Source organism: Thalassophryne amazonica, chromosome 2 (genome assembly GCF_902500255.1).
Source record: "Thalassophryne amazonica chromosome 2, fThaAma1.1, whole genome shotgun sequence".
Lineage (NCBI taxonomy): Eukaryota > Metazoa > Chordata > Actinopteri > Batrachoidiformes > Batrachoididae > Thalassophryne > Thalassophryne amazonica.
In genome coordinates, this window is record NC_047104.1 from 83395052 (window position 1) to 83411525 (window position 16474).

The following is a 16474-nucleotide window of genomic DNA, read 5'->3' on the forward strand; positions in this document are numbered from 1 at the left end:
TGACCTTTGTCACCATTCTTGCTGTTTTTATCCCGTAACTCCGTAGAATTCATTCACAGATAGTCCAAACTATACCTTTTTGGAATCTTTATGATCAGGCAAATAATGTGGAATATTCTTCAATATGATTGAAGCATCTTTTAATTTTGAAACCTGTGTAATTATTCAATTGACCCCTACCTGACTACCGATTGAAAAGTAAAGTGGCCAATCGTTTTTTTTTTTTTTTCCAAAAGAGGAGTGTCTAAGGAGCATTTCTGCCGAATTTGATGCTTTTATCACCATTTGCATGATTGTTTCAGTTATCTGCTGCACTAATACAATGTCATACGGCTGTGGCACTTTTTTTTATGAAACCACATTTAACTGTAAAACATACAAAAACCAGTCTTGCACAATATGATCCCTTGCAAAGTGTGTGTAATATAATGTTTTCAAGAATAAAGCAACAAGTCCAAGTGCTTTTTGAGGTTGTTCTCATTAATAGGTGTGCATAATTTAATTACCTTTTTCAACTGATGACCGGGACTTAAGTCATGTGATCGCCAAATCCATCAGTTTGTGTGTGTACAAGATGTCCTCCAAAAGTAATGGATGGACTTTGATAAAACTGAGTCGAAAATAGCCTTTGGCCTTGCAGACGTTAAACTTGGAATTCAGAAACAACATAAACTTGTAATATATGGTTACAAATGTTAAATGTTATTGATCTCAATATACAGTTCAGGGGTTGCTCAGTTTTGGGGAGAGTTGTGAACTCTGTGAGTGCAGTTGGTCTTTTTTTGACCAGTCAAGCCGTGTGAGGGGGGTGAAGATATGCTGCTGTTGTCCTGCAGTCTGAATTGCAAAAAAACATGGCTCAGTTCTGTTAGGCAGCTGCTGGATGGGAAGTCGAACATTTGTTCTCAACTCTAAAGGCTTTCACTGGTTGACCTTACCATCACAGTACAGTACAAACAAGGTCAGTCACAACTGTTGACAGCTGCTAAGCTCATATTTTAGAAAGCAGTCTGAGGCTTTGTTAGAAAATTTGGCAAACAAATGAATCAATTTTTTTAATTCTTATTATTGTTATGGCCACTTTTTAAGTTTATTTTTCCAGTGTATTTTTTTTTTTTTTTTTTTGAAGGTTTTCCAGTAATTGATGGGAAAAATAATGAAATTTGACATTTTCACAACTGCTGATTAATGCAGATAGGTATGAAAGATAATGAAAGTGTTGAAACATTGTCAACAGAACCAGCAGGTTGATGAAATGTAAATGAGATTTTCAACAAAATTGTAATGTTAATTTCTAATAAAAATTGAACACTTTCTGAAACAATACAGCACTGCAGCAATCGGGGGCACAGCAATAATGAAAGCCTTAAATATTTAAATATTGAGAAATTATTATTTTAGTAGTCCTCCATAACAAATGAAACCAATAATATGAGCTCAAAGTGGAGATGTCTTCACAGTACATATGAATTGGCAAAACAGTGCAAGAAATACAGCTGCTTCTTTTTTTCTTTTTCTTTTTTGCACGCCCTCCATTGGAGAAGAAGAAAAAAGAAATTGGACAAACAAATAATAATGGAATGAAACAGGGAATCCTGTGTAGTCTGTGAATCCAACAGCCCAGAGTTTATCAAGAGTGTTGATCCAAGGTATTTCCACAAATGTAAGTCGAACTCTGCATGTGCTGCTGGAATTCTCATACTTCTGTAATATCCATTGTCACGTTTTTTCATGAAAATTGCCAACAGATGAGACTTTCAGTGAACATCCATTTATTTCGCAGGCCTCATTAACAACACACGGAACCACACGTAAGCTCCGTTAAGCTACCTCTCTGTACTCTTAACTTCCTGTTAATGTCTGAAACATCTTCAAAATAAAAGCATAAGCATAATCTTCAATTCTACCACATCCATGAGGTTGCCAGCAATCAGAATATTATCAACACTGATTGCCAAATTAGAGATAAACTCACCAAATACATCTAAGAATTCAGAGTATTGGCCCAAGGGCCTATATCCAGTGACAAAATGACATGGTTGATTTTTATTATTCTGACCTTGGCTATATGTTGTATTCTGGGCAGAGCAGAGAGTCAAATGTTCAAACAATTTATATTTTAGAACTCCAAGAGCCAGTAAGCTAAACCCAGACTCATGAATTAAAGCAACACCTCCGCCTTGATTTGTATCACGAGGGACATGACTTATGGCCTCTTCACACATAACACGAAGTTGGGCGAAAGGTGCAGAAACTGGCTGAAAAAGAGCGGACAAAAAACAAATTGGCGAACCGTGAAACTCCTGTTGGGAGGGACACAGTCGGACAGGCGTGAACAATCCCACGGAGACGGTTTTGTGTACGCTCGTGTGCATGAACACATTGCGAGAATGTACATCGCACTCAGACAGCAGCAGCAGTGATTACATGCTGGATGTATTATTTATGCTTTGCATAAATCAAAGGAAATGTGAAAGCACAAAATAATGTGAGTACCCAGAACATCATAAGAACAATGAATGTACTTTTTAAATGGAAGACACTCATGTTACTGGCCATGATTCTGTTCTCACTGTGAAAAAAAAAAAAAACATACACACACAAACATAACTGTACCTTTTAATATTTAATTCCTTTATAAAGAGCAGACAATACAATAATTATGCTCTTCCTGGTCGTACACCAAGAAGTAATGAACTGGCACAGATGACTTTTTCTTGCTTTAATTTTTTACATGAATGCGCTCATATCATGAACACATCAGCCGGCTCTGCGCGCCACTTTGTGCAGCACTGAAGCACTGGTGACCGCATTACAAAGGTGATATGTGGTTTTATTTATTATAATGTGAAGAGAGCCCACTGATGCACGCGCCTCACAGTGGCATCTTGTTAGGTGATCTTCTGTATGGCACAATATGTGTTTCCCAGCTGTTCATAGCGATGACGTCGTGTTCAGGTGCAGCTTTGACTGCATGCTCATCACCGTCCACGCTGAGATGTGGTTGGGGCGATCCAGTGTGTTTTTATTTTTCCCCAGACATGCGTGCAGCACCGTGCTTGCACATGGGTGATCGCAACACGTGACAATATGTGTTCCCCAGTTTTGCGTTAAGCTGATGCGGCGGTCAGCTGCAATGTGAAGTGGCGCACGCTGTAGGACTGCAGAACGTGCCGTGGCTGGTGGTCAGGCCCCTCCCTGCTTGATGTTGAATGTCATCCAACCCATGATGTGATTACATGTCAACCACGGTCCCACACAGTGATGGTGACACACAGGCAGGTTGTGTTCTTACTTTCATCTCTGTTGTGGTGGTCTGGGTTTGTAATATGTCATGGTGTTCCACAGCTGTCAGCTGTGCCATCATGGATAAGACAGCCATCTGGCTGTGTGTGCTTTGCTGACCATGATCACACTGTGCTGCAGCCACCGTCCACAACCTCAGCCGCACTTCGACTATAGGCTGGTATGTGTGTAAGGGGGGAACAGCACACTCACACTCCATCTGTGTTGCAGGGGGCACACCGCACATTCAGATGCCATTTGTGGTGGTGGTGGGACATATGCACACTCGCATACCATTTGTGTGGTGGTGGTGGTGGTGGTGGTGGTGGTGGTGGTGGGGGGGGGGGGGGGGTAGCATACTCACATGCCATTTGTGTTGCCCGGTAACACACTCATGGAGCACTTAAAAAATGTGGGGCCATTCACACAGCCAGGTCGAAAGCGGTCGCCTGCCCTCTACTTTCGTGCTGGCAGCACGAATTGCCCTGCCCTTTCTAAGTGCCCCGGGAGTGGTGTTGGATGTTCGTGGGTGGCACCTGGACTCTGGCCAAAAGTGGGTTGAATGGGCACTTGCACAGCATTTGCCGACTTTCATCCACTGGTGTGAAAGCTGCCTTGATCATGCCATTTGGCCACAGTTTGATTTGGCCGATGATTTTGTGCAACTCCTCGGCCACAACGCAATATGTCTGAACTGCGTATGACATGCTGTGTGAATGCTGCAAACACAATCAGATGGCTGTGTGACCTCATCTTGCCCATCATTCGAATGGGTTTCCAGCGCGAGTAGCACCCGAATATAGAGTGCATGTGCTGTGCCCGAATGGATGTGGTAACTGCTGTACGAGGCTTTTGAGTGTGGCTCTGATTTTCCATGAGTGCCATTTGAATCCTCCTTCGTGCACTATTCTGCCTCAATCATGTTATGTGTGAATGGGCCACAAATGTGTACAGTGGTGGATAGGCTTCAATTTATGGGAGGACAGTGGTAGGTTTCAGCCAGGTTTCACATAAAGCAATCATATCTAGGTGGTAATTAGGTAAGTTATCAACATTGATTTTGCAGACAGTGACCTCATGTTAATGATAATGACAAACTAAGGGCCTCACTGGAGTTGATGTTTTGACTCCTGGGATTTTGAGGTGGTTCCAGAGTATAATATACTATAATATTGCCAAAAATTAGGTTTGAATTTATGACATTCCATGCAGGTTGAAGGAAGTAGACAAAGAATATTTGATATCGTAGCAACAGCCAGCACCCACAATTTTGCTGTTATCCAATGTAGTAATGGGAAGTAAATTTGCAATAGACATCCCTCTACACTCTTTATGGGTATGCCTGCGGAAACAGGTTCCTGGCACATATACAATTTCACTGTCACCGTAGTGGATTTTCTGCACTAATTTCCCTGCTAGGCTAATGGACTCCATACCCACATTTATAATAGGCCCTACATGTTCTCTAATCACCTGCTTCGTGGCCTGCTGTAGAGTCACTCTAAGGTATTGTTGGGTGCTCTGGCCTCAGGAATACACTTAACGTTAGCTGGCATCTGTAATCTAACTTTGCAGGTGATAGATTCCCCTATCACTAATGCACCGTGTTTCGGTATGGAGATGAGAGCAGAAGTCACCCGTAGGCTTGGAGGGCTATAACAGGCATGTCCAAAGCTGAAAAATGGTTCACAATTGACAGCGGCGACTGTGAACTGGGTACCACAGCCACCAAGCCTTATGGGAGTTCTTTTGCCTAACAACAGTCCAAAGTTATTGTCTTTAGCCAGCAAAACTAAGCTAGTGCTAACAGGCATGCTAGCTGATCTGACACCAAGTTCATCTGGAGTGCCTGTGATGATTAACTCCACTGAAGTATGAAGACAGGGCACTCTAAGAGTGCCACCCTGTCTGTGAGCAAGTTTAATTTAAATTGTAATGTAATGTAAAGTGTGCACGAAGAGAACCTAAATGTATAGCAAAAATTAGCTCAAGCTAAACTCTAACAAAAAACTAACCACTCCTAGGATTTACACAGAAGCAAAAAATGACCTTAAATTTGTAGTTGTTGCACTTACAAACTAACAGAAGTGATTGACAGGTAACAGAAATAAAATAAATTATAACAACCTTGTATTAATTAGAAGAGCAGCATTCAGTCCGGTCGCTGAGGACCATGAAGCTGTGTTCTCCATCTGCCATCCATTTCTCCCAAAGGTGACATACAATGGCTTTAAAATCCCCGTTCACTGCTATGCCAAGTGGCTGGAATATTTTTGCTGAACCTCCATCCCATGGGATTATATTAATTTAAATGTAACAGTTTACCATTCACGAACCTCCAGTGATCACTCTCTTTGAGAAAGGCTGCCATAGGGGCATCTGAGTTTTTCAGCTGCCACCCTGTTTGCTTTGGAAAAATCAGTGGATAGATGCATGCCCAGCCTGCTTTTCATTTATATGTACAGTGGTCCCTCATTTATCGCGGGAGTTACGTTCTAAAAATAGCCCACAATAAGTGAAATCCGCGAAGTAGACAGCGTTATTTTTTACAATTATTATAGACATTTTAAGGCTGTAAAACCCCTCACTACACACTTTATACACTTTTCTCAAACAGGCATTAACATTTTCTCACTTTTCTCTCGTGTGTAAACACTCTCAAAGTTCAAACCTTAGTAGAAAAATAAGACCAACCTGTTTTCAGGCCCAAATATTTTTTTGAGAAATAAAAATAGAACGTTTTCCTATAAATAATTATGATGGCTTTTAGAACTAACACATTTAATTTTAACGATCAACCTAAGAGGTTGGACACATAAGAAATTATTAATAGTGACTGACCAGTATGTCACAGTTCCTCTGATCGTGCCTCTTCATCCTGGCGCCGTGCCGCTGTCGCGCCTTTTTCCACCGAGCCATACCTCGGTGCAGGTGTCTTTTTCCGAGTGAAGAACACAGTTATGGGTAGTTGTTGGCGCTGTTTTTTCTTCTGGGCGAGAAGATTCTTATAAACAGACACGCAGAACACAATGCGCGTGCTCTCACTTCGTGGTGCTGCAACTGGCCTGCTTGATGAGGACACAGAACACAATGCTCTGTAAAAAAAAAAAAGCATGCAAAATTGGACTAAAAAAAAATCCATGAAACTGCAAGGCCGCGAAAGGTGAACTGCGTTATAACGAGGGACCACGGTACTGTATATCCTGATGGTGTTCTGAAGGTTACTTTGTTAGCGATAGCAGTAGTTTTTCAAAGCAGCTAATGTGTTAGTTCAGTTTTTTCTTCATCATCATCTTTTTTTCATGTTCTCTTTTTTCAACCTGAGACATGGGTATTATTTTCCACTTTTTTAAGGTTCAGGTTTTATTTATTTATTTATTTATTTTTGGATACAACAAGAAGAAACCACAAAGGATGTTTTCTTTTATTCCCTTGCTGTGACAGCATTTCTATTTCTGTATCAAATTCTTGTCATGAGCATATACGCATATAAAACCCCTTTAGAAATGCTGTACAGATGGTAAAAGGGGCCAGCTCTCCAACCGCCTCCTCGGCCGCGGCAAGAATCAAACCAAAGGAAGCATTGCCATTGTACTGTTTTTAGTCTCCATTGGCTTTGCTAGTAGCAGAGCTTGGCAGCCACAGCACTGCGGCAAAGGCCAGCTCTTTAGTCTTTCAGGTTAGCTCCCCTTCATTATTGTAGCCCTGAGCAATGAAATTATAAATATATATACTGTATAAACACACACACAAGTACCTCCTGCAACCTTGTAGTTACCTACCCCCCCCCCCCCCACACACACACACACACCTATACACATACAGGTGAGTTATCATTGCTTTGCCCTCAAGAGCACTATCAGTCAAAATGTAATTCAGTCACAACTTGATATACTTCTCTCTGTGTGTGTGTGTGTGTGTGTGTGTGTGTGTGTGTGTGTGTGTGTATGTGTGTGTGTATATGCATGTTTAGTTGTGTATATTATGTGTGTGGCTATATGTGTGTGTGACATAATGGCAGGCCGAAGGGGCCAGAGACGAATAGAGCAAGTCTGAACTCAAAGGTATTCTTTAGCTTTTATTATCACAATATTGCTGAAGGCAAAGACAGAAAATGTAAAAAGAGAGTGAAGGAGAACCAAAGAGAGATGGAAAAAAGAGATTGAGAACCAGTGACAACCTTGGAAGAAAAGGGTGATAGGGTTCAAGGGAATGAAGCGGTAATCTTTTTTCCTTTGGGCATGAGACCTTCTGCTGTATGACCACCGCATTTGCATGCGTGTGTGTACATACAAGGCTTCTGCTGTATACAGTTGTATATCTGAGGAAAATCTCTTTAACTGAACCAGCTACCTCTGTCAGTTTTTATTCAAACTGCTGGTGGGAAGCAATCTCTGTTGGGAAAAAAAAGGGCAAGTGCATCATTGCTGTAGCCGACACAGTGTTGGTATTTCAGCGTTATGCAGTGACAGATGGTAGAGCAATGGACTTACTGATTTTTTTTTTCCTGTGCCAAATCTCAGCTCAGATGTTCAGTACTATATGATGACCACAGAATCTTACTTCCCTGTTGTCATTTCCCACACCATGTTAATTCCCCTGCGTTCCTGATGATCATACACATGAAATATGGACTAGCGTGTTGCCCGTGGGGATCCACGGGCTCTAGATTGGGTAGTGTTTCTAAAATAGGTAGCTGAAATTTTTCAAGGGTGGTAATAAACTATACATTTTCTGTAATGAGGTGGAATGGTATCTGACTCCAGAATGTTTTTAAAACCTTAAACCTTAGAGCTCAACAGTTTTTAGACGAAGAACTCAACCCTTTTATTTCCTGTTAACTACATAATTTTTAAACGTTAATTTCCTGTCTTAATGTATTTATAAATTGTTTAGGTTCTTGTTATTATATACACACTTATTATTATTATTATTATTATTATTATTATTATTAATTAAATTTTATGACTACATCTATTTTGCTATTTGATTTTGAAATGGACCACAATGAAAATAAGTGTTTTCACTTCCTTGTGCCATCCATGTATTTTTAACATATTTACAATTACGTTATGTACTTTACATTGAACTTACTAAATAAAATCATGCACGCACGCATGCATGCATGCACATACACAAACACCACTTCACTTTTAATATATAGCTGATAAACCGCCCCCTGCTGGAATGGTGTGTGAGTTCAGAATGGAATTATCACGTCCATTGTTCAGTGTTGTTAGCTTATAATCTGTAGTTTCTCCAAAAATATTAGTCCTTTCACTTTCAGTGTTCCGTTTCGGCCATATGATTTTCATCCTTGACCCAAAATATATAAGCATCCCAAAAGGTAAATGTCAGCTCTCCCCAGGTGGCCGTGATCGAAGTTATACACATGCACACACAGACACCCTTCATTTTTAATATATTGTGGAGAGCTGTGCAGTTACAAAACCCAAACCAGAGCTGTTTGTCTTTTCTACATTCTGCATCAAGCAGGTGCTTTTACGAGGTCTGTGAGAAACATATCCGACCTTTTTATTTTATGCAAAAAATATATGGATTTGATTCATATGTTTTTACGTCAGCCAAGCTTGAACCTTCGTGCGCATGCGTGAGTTTTTTCACGCCTGTCGGTTGTGTCATTCGCCTGTGGGCAGGCTTTGAGTGAGCACTGGTCCACCCCTCTCGTTTTTCATTGCGAGGAAATGGCGGAATGATTTGGGCTTTGTTCCATCAGAATTTTTTCAGAAACTGTTAGAGACAGGCAGCTGGAAACCATTCAGAAAATTCACATGGCTTTCGGTGAAAATTTTAATGGACTTCACAGAGATTAAGGAGTGTTACTACCGCTTTAAGGATGGCCCACAATGGTGCATGGCGCGCCGCGCTCCGTGCCTATCTCAGCTTTCAGTGGCTTACCAGTCGAGTGAGTATAAGAGAAATTGTGGAGAGCTGGGCATGTCCCAACTTGTCCTCTGACACTCCAAAACAGAGGTGTTCTTTGTCTCACTCCATCAGCGAATCCGTCGTGATGTGCGAAGCCTCCACTCGGCTTTCCATGACAAAATCTCTTGTTAAAAGTGAAATCTACCAGAAAATGGCTGATGTCCAGCTCTTGTGATTACCAGAGAAATTGCACACGATGGTCCCGGATCCATACAGTGATCCATTTAGAAATGAAATGGTCGTTTCTGCCTGTCGATCGCGGCATGATTAGTGCACACCTGTGCACTAATCATGGTGTCTAATCAGCATCTTGATATGGCACACCTGTGAGGTGGGATGGATTATCTCAGCAAAGGAGAAGTGCTCACTATCACAGATTTAGACTGGTTTGTGAACAATAGTTGAGGGAAATGGTGATATTGTGTATGTGGAAAAAGTTTTAGATCTTTGAGTTCATCTCATACAAAATGGGAGCAAAACCAAAAGTGTTGTGTTTATATTTTTGTTGAGTGTAAAAAGGTCAGATACTTTTCTCACAGACCTCGTATTTTTACACACCCACATACAGAGGCAGTGGTGGAAGACATCAACGGCGCTACACTTCCCACTTGTGGTAATGGCAACATGACACTTAACAAACTGATTAAACCAATTGAACACCAAAAACACAATAAATCAGTAACACTAACAACACTGTTAAACTAACATGAACCACAATAACATTTAAAACCCCCAAACCCTGAACTCCCATGGTGCATGACAGTACAGCGTCCATTTTTCACTGTTGTTGGCTAATATCCCTAATTTCTGCAAAATATTAGTCCTATCAACTTTCTGTTTTCGCAGTGTTCATCCTTGACCCAAAATACATAAGCATACCAAATGGCAAATGTCAGCTCTCCCAAGTCTGTACATGATCGAAGCCATAAACACAGGCATGCATACATGCACACAGAGGCCACTTGTCTATTATAATATACGAGGGCTGTCAATAAAGTAACGGTCCTTTTTATTTTTTTCAAAAACTATATGGATTTCATTCATATGTTTTTACGTCAGACATGCTTGAACCCTCGTGCGCATGCGTGAGTTTTTCCACGCCTGTCGGTGACGTCATTCGCCTGTGAGCACTCCTTGTGGGAGGAGTCATCCAGCCCCTCGTCGGAATTCCTTTGTCTGAGAAGTTGCTGAGAGACTGGCGCTTTGTTTGATCAAAATTTTTTCTAAACCTGTGAGACACATCGAAGTGGACATGGTTCGAAAAATTAAGCTGGTTTTCAGTGAAAATTTTAACGGCTGATGAGAGATTTTGAGGTGAGACTGTCGCTTTAAGGACTTTTCACGGTGCGAGACGTCGCGCAACGCTCTCAGGCGGCATCATCAGCCTGTTCAAGCTGAAAACCTCCACATTTCAGGCTCTATTGATCCAGGACGTCGTGAGAGAACAGAGAAGTTTCAGAAGAAGTCGGTTTCAGCATTTTATCCGGATATTCCACTGTTAAAGGAGATTTTTTTAATGAAAGACGTGCGGACGGATCCGCGCGTCGGGACGCAGCCGACGCGGCGCGGCGGCACAGGAAAAACACCTCCGTGTTGATAACCATTTGTAAAATCCAGGCGGCTTTTGATGGCTTTCAGTGGAGTGAGTATATGAGAAATTGTTTAACAGGCAGGACATGTTCCAACTTGTCCTTAAGGCTTTCAACAGAGGTGTTTTTCCTGTGGCGGACCGTCGCGGCGGCTGCTTCCCGACGCGCGGACCCGTCCGCACGTCTTTCATTAAAAAAATCTCCTTTAACAGTGGAATATCCGGATAAAATGCTGAAACCGACTTCTTCTGAAACTTCTCTGTTCTCTCACGACGTCCTGGATCAATAGAGCCTGAAATGTGGAGGTTTTTAGCTTGAACAGGCTGATGACGCCCCCTGAGAGCGCTGCGCGACGTCTCGCACCGTGAAAAGTCCTTAAAGCGACAGTCTCACCTCAAAATCTCTCATCAGCCGTTAAAATTTTCACTGAAAACCAGCTTAATTTTTCGAACCGTGTCCACTTCGATGTGTCTCACAGGTTTAGAAAAAATTTTGATCAAACAACGCGCCAGTCTCTCAGCAACTTCTCAGACAAAGGAATTCCGACGAGGGGCTGAACGACTCCTCCCACAAGGAGTGCTCACAGGCGAATGACGTCACCGACAGGCGTGGAAAAACTCACGCATGCGCACGAGGGTTCAAGCATGTCTGACGTAAAAACATATGAATGAAATCCATATAGTTTTTGAAAAAAATAAAAAGGACCGTTACTTTATTGACAGCCCTCATAGATGAAAATGAAATCAAAGCTCGGGCTTATTTAACTCAGACTCTAGAATATTTCTGCTAAAGCTTCTTAACCCCTTTTTCCCAATCAATGCACTGAATGTTGTACTTTTGACAATCATTTTGTATGAGAGAAATATATTTTCCCATAAATTGCTGAAAATAAGACATGGGTAGGGACAAAGTGCACACTTTGTGCGCATGATGCAGGCATCGTGTGCAAACCGTGCAATGTTGCCCCTGCCACCAATGCCTCGTATACCTGTTGCTACAAGTATTTGTGCACACAAGCACCTGAAAGACAAAGTGTGCGCTGTGCAAACCCATTGCACCCTCTCGTGGCAGCTGCTGGCAAAATTCCAGGTTACACATACGAACACCTAACACCGCTCACATAGCACTTAGAAAATGCATGGCCAGTTGCACTCTTGGCACGACAACAGACTACAGACGACTACTGTCGTAGTGCTATGAAATTTGTCTAAGTTCCCCACGAGTGTGACTTTGCAAACACACACACTGACACGTGGATGTGTGCAGTCCACTCACGGGAGGCGTGTCTTCTGACAGAAGCAGCTGTGGTAATCTGTCATTCTGGATGCTCCAGCTGCACAACACCTACTGTGTTTGGACACTCATGGGCTAACAACTGTCCACTGTGAGGCAGTGTGTCTGATTGCTGTATTTACATGGATATAAATAAAAACATATATCACCGTGGTGGCAACAAGCTGCAGCAAGCGAATGCATGCATGGAGCGGACCCTGACAGCCCCCAGGTTGAAATGGACCGTCAGATCAGAACACACAGCGGGTGATCTGACCTCACGTCACCCACGTGAGCTCTGTTTCACATGACGCGGTGTCTGTGCTGTGCCACACTGTGCTCAAGACATGCGTGTTGGGCAGAATACATGCGCGGCTGACTGGTCACACCTGACCAGTACATGTGGGCATGGTCAGAGCCCACTGCTTCTCATTTATGTAATTTCATGACTGTACGTCAGTGGCCATGGGTCATGTACAGAGGAACAGATGGATCATATTTGTATTGTTGGCTTGATAAATGCTGTGTTTTTATATGGTGTGGGATTTTAATTTTTTTGTAATACTTCCATGTCCTTCCTGATATGAGGCAGCTTCCCGTATCTTTCAAAGAACAGCTCCATAGCTCATTGGTAAAGTCTCTGACTGGAAATCAGAGGTTTTGAAAGGTGCAAGTTTGTGCCCCAGGTGACGTGGGTTTTTTTTTTGTTTTGTTTTTTTTGCATAAGCTGCGCGATGTGGTCCCACAGGTACCGGCTGGTTTTTATTTTTTATTTATTCCAAATAAGCAGTGCGATGTGGTTCCACACGTACCAGGTGGTTTTTATTTCTTCCACATAAGTGGCGCCATGTGGTGCACCTGGCACTGTTCCTGCTCAATGGACACCAGCACATGCACGAACTCGGAACACACCTGCCCGTCGGCGTGATGTTTCATGCACTAATTTCGAACTGTTTCGCCGCTTTTGTCCAAACGCCGTCCAAACTTCGCACTATGTGTGAAGGGGCCATAAAACAGGTTTGCTTTGTATGATAACTTTAAACCAGTTGTGGCCAAATGATGCCTGGTGAAATATTTGCTCTTTATTTTGAGCCACTCGATGGTGGCATCTTTTTAAAGGTTGTGTGCTGTGAACCCTTTATTGAAAAGAAGCAAATGCTTCATGAGGCGTCATGTGGTATCCTTACTTTTAACATATGGTGATGATGATTTACTCTGGCCAGAGTGGGACCATATGTTCACTGGCAGTGTTAATTTAACACTGGTGATTTTATTTTGTAGGTTCCTCAGCACTGAGGCACCTGCATGTTGAATCATGGATCAGGGAAACAGCACGTGGCTTGTGGTGCCTCACAATTTAAGGAGTATCTCTCGTCAGGGTCTCCCTGGGTCACCTCTCATTGAATACAGGATACTCTGGAGAGCCAGTACAAATGACATCCAGCCACCTTAGGTCACTGGATGAAGTGCGAAGACCATACAGTGAGAGTAGAAGCACCAAGACCCTGAAGATTAATTACTACTCTCCACAGACAGGACCCTTCGTGCTTTCCAATAATAGAATCCATAAAGCTTTACCTCCTCCTCTTCTTAACACACACCATCCTTTGATACATCAAAGCAGCAGTTTTATTTAGGTTCGTTTGTGTAAAGATGCTTGTTTTTTTGGTGATTTAAAACAATAAAATTGTGTGGAGGCCCAAGGGCCATGAATTGTTTTTCTAGGCACTGTGCATGTGTCACGTATACAACCCCTGGCAAAAATTATGGAATCACCGGCCTCGGAGGATGTTTATTCAGTTGTTTAATTTTGTAGAAAAAAAGCAGATCACAGACATGACACAAAACTAAAGTCATTTCAAATGGCAACTTTCTGGCTTTAAGAAACATAAGAAATCAAGAAAAAAGATTGTGGCAGTCAGTAACTGTTACTTTTTTAGACCAAGCAGAGGAAAAAATATGGAATCACTCAATTCTGAGGAATAAATTATGGAATCACCCTGTAAATTTTCATCCCCAAAACTAACAGCTGCATCAAATCACATCTGCTCGTTGATATTGACCCTATGCCATGACACTGACCCTATGTGTCTTTTTGCAAGGAATGTTTTCACAGTTTTTGCTCTATGGCAAGATGCATTATCATCTTGAAAAATGATTTCATCATCCCCAAACATCCTTTCAATTGTCCAAAATATCAACGTAAACTTGTGCATTTATTGATGATGTAATGACAGCCATCTCCCCAGTGCCTTTACCTGACATGCAGCCCCATATCATCAATGACTGTGGAAATTTACATGTTCTCTTCAGAGAGTCATCTTTATAAATCCCATTGGAACAGCACCAAACAAAAGTTCCAGCATCATCACCTTGCCCAATGCAGATTCGAGATTCATCACTGAATATGACTTTCATCCAGTCATCCACAGTCCACGATTGCTTTTCCTTAGCCCATTGTAACCTTGTTTTTTTCTGTTTAGGTGTTAATGATGGCTTTCGTTTAGCTTTTCTGTATGTAAATCCCATTTCCTTTAGGAGGTTTCTTACAGTTCGGTGACAGACGTTGACTCCAGTTTCCTCCCATCGTTCCTCATTTGTTTTGTTGTGCATTTTTTGATTTTTGAGACATATTGCTTTAAGTTTTCTGTCTTGACGCTTTGATGTCTTCCTTGGTCTACCAGTATGTTTGCCTTTAACAACCTTCCCATGTTGTTTGTATTTGGTCCAGAGTTTAGACACAGCTGACTGTGAACAACCAACATCTTTTGCAACATTGCGTGATGATTTTTAAGAGTTTGATAATCCTCTCCTTTGTTTCAATTGACATCTCTCGTGTTGGAGCCATGATTCATGTCAGTCCACTTGGTGCAACAGCTCTCCAAGGTGTGATCACTCCTTTTTAGATGCAGACTAACAAGCAGATCTGATTTGATGCAGGTGTTAGTTTTGGGGATGAAAATTTACAGAGTGATTCCATAATTTATTCCTCAGAATTGAGTGATTCCATATTTTTTTCCTCTGCTTGGTCTAAAAAAGTAACCGTTACTGACTGCCACAATCTTTTTTTCTTGATTTCTTATAGTGTTTCTTAAAGCCAGAAAGTTGCCATTTGAAATGACTTTAGTTTTGTGTCATGTCTGTGATCTGCTTTTTTTCTACAAAATTAAACAACTGAATGAACATCCTCCGAGGCCGGTGATTCCATAATTTTTGCCAGGGGTTGTAGTAGTCAATACGAACCTCACCATTCCTGATGATAATCGTCAAGGTATGAAAGAGGATTTTTTTTTTTTTTTTTTTTTTACTTTCTCCACAGTCTGTTATGACATGAATGGCTTTTTTCTCATTTCCATAGCCTCGGTGGCAGTGCTGTCCTGGAAGATTAGGTACGTATTCATTATAAAATGTGTCTGGATTCCATTTGACATCCCTTCATGCCGTAACTAGGATGAACTTGGATTCCCTGTATGCGGGTTGATCTGCACAAATTTAACACTTGCCTTGTGCAAACCCAAATGTTTCTGAAAGGTCATTGTTGTGCCACGTGCTGTGTGAGATGTCTGTAGACCAAAAAATAAGTCACATTTCTGCCATGACTGTCGCTGCTGACGACATCTGCTCAGCAGCAGAGCTGCTAGAGACCATCTGTCTGCAGCTGAAAATGTGTTGCCAGCACACAAGAATCAACAGAGCTTTTAACTTCTCGACATGTCTGAAACCTTTTGGGCAATGTAGTATGATTTTGCATTGATGTTGTCAGGCTTTTTATGATGCGTGAAATGTTATTGCACAACAATGCTCACTGAATTGTACAGTGAATGTTTATATTTTGGATTGCAAGTGTGACAACCTGCCACTGGTGCCTGGTAAATAGAATTGTAAGTCAGGTTTTACAATGTTGAATGAGTTAACGGAACCCTATTGCTGTGAGTCATTGTAAATGGAAAATGCCAGTTAAAGCATTTCAAAAACTTCAACCATGCTTTTCATTGAAGATTTTACAAATTTTTTTTTCCAACATGTACAGACTAAAGTGAAAACAAAATATGTTCACTCACATACTTGAGTATTAGTGTATTTTCTTTTTCTTTTTTTAATTAAATAACTAATTATTGTTATTATTACTTGGCTACAGTTAATTTACTACAATTTGTTTGTGTTAGTAGAGGTACTGTATTGCAGGGGTGGTGGCCAAGTGGTTACAGCGCTTGGTTTCAGTGCAGAATGTTCCAGGTTCAAATCCCACCCCTGCCACATTTCTCCATGTAATGTGGAGATGCGTCAGGAAGGGCATCTGGCCTAAAACCTATGCCAATTCAACATGCAGATCCACCTTGGATTTGCTGTGGCGACCCCGAGTGCAAACAAGGGAGCAGCCA

General features: G+C 41.6%; 1 protein-coding gene across 1 annotated transcript in view; it reads left to right on the forward strand.

Moving 5' to 3' along the window:
- The window catches only part of LOC117503844 (CUB and sushi domain-containing protein 1-like), a 2069078-nt gene that overhangs the window by 263763 nt on the left and 1788841 nt on the right, over positions 1-16474 (forward strand). The window lies entirely within an intron of this gene.